Source organism: Giraffa tippelskirchi, chromosome 8 (genome assembly GCF_054371585.1).
Source record: "Giraffa tippelskirchi isolate mGirTip1 chromosome 8, T2T-mGirTip1v1.2.pri, whole genome shotgun sequence".
In the NCBI taxonomy this organism is placed as follows: Eukaryota; Metazoa; Chordata; class Mammalia; order Artiodactyla; family Giraffidae; genus Giraffa; species Giraffa tippelskirchi.
The window spans coordinates 71210001-71210454 of record NC_137282.1 but is presented as its reverse complement, the minus strand read 5'-3'; positions in this window follow the sequence as shown (position 1 = coordinate 71210454).

The following is a 454-nucleotide window of genomic DNA, read 5'->3' as shown; positions in this document are numbered from 1 at the left end:
CGTCCGTCCGCTTCGGTCCGCTCCCCGTCTGCTGCTTCCTCGGGGCCGCGCCCTGGTGCGTCTCGCCTCCCGGGCCTGCCGCGGCCCCGATCCGTGGCCCGTGCCGCCGCCCGTCCGCCGCCGACGTCGTCGCGTGCTGGTCGAGGGGGGAGCGAGCAGCGTGACTCCCACCCTTCCCCGTCAGCCTCCCGCCGCGCTCCCGCTCCGGTGCGCTCGCCCGAGCCGCGGGTCGGGTCCTCCCCGGTCTGCCCCCGCGGGCCGGTCGCCGCGTCCTCGCCGCCCGGCCTCCCCCGCCCCCCCCCGGGGCGGGTGGACGTAAGGACGCGAGGGCGCGCGTCGGCCGTCCCGTGGCGTGGTCTGGCCGGTGTGGGGGGGTCCCCGGCCCGGCTCCCGGGGCCGCCGGGGCGGCGGGCTCGCGACAGGGGTGTGGGGAGGAGGGAGCCCGCCGCCCTCC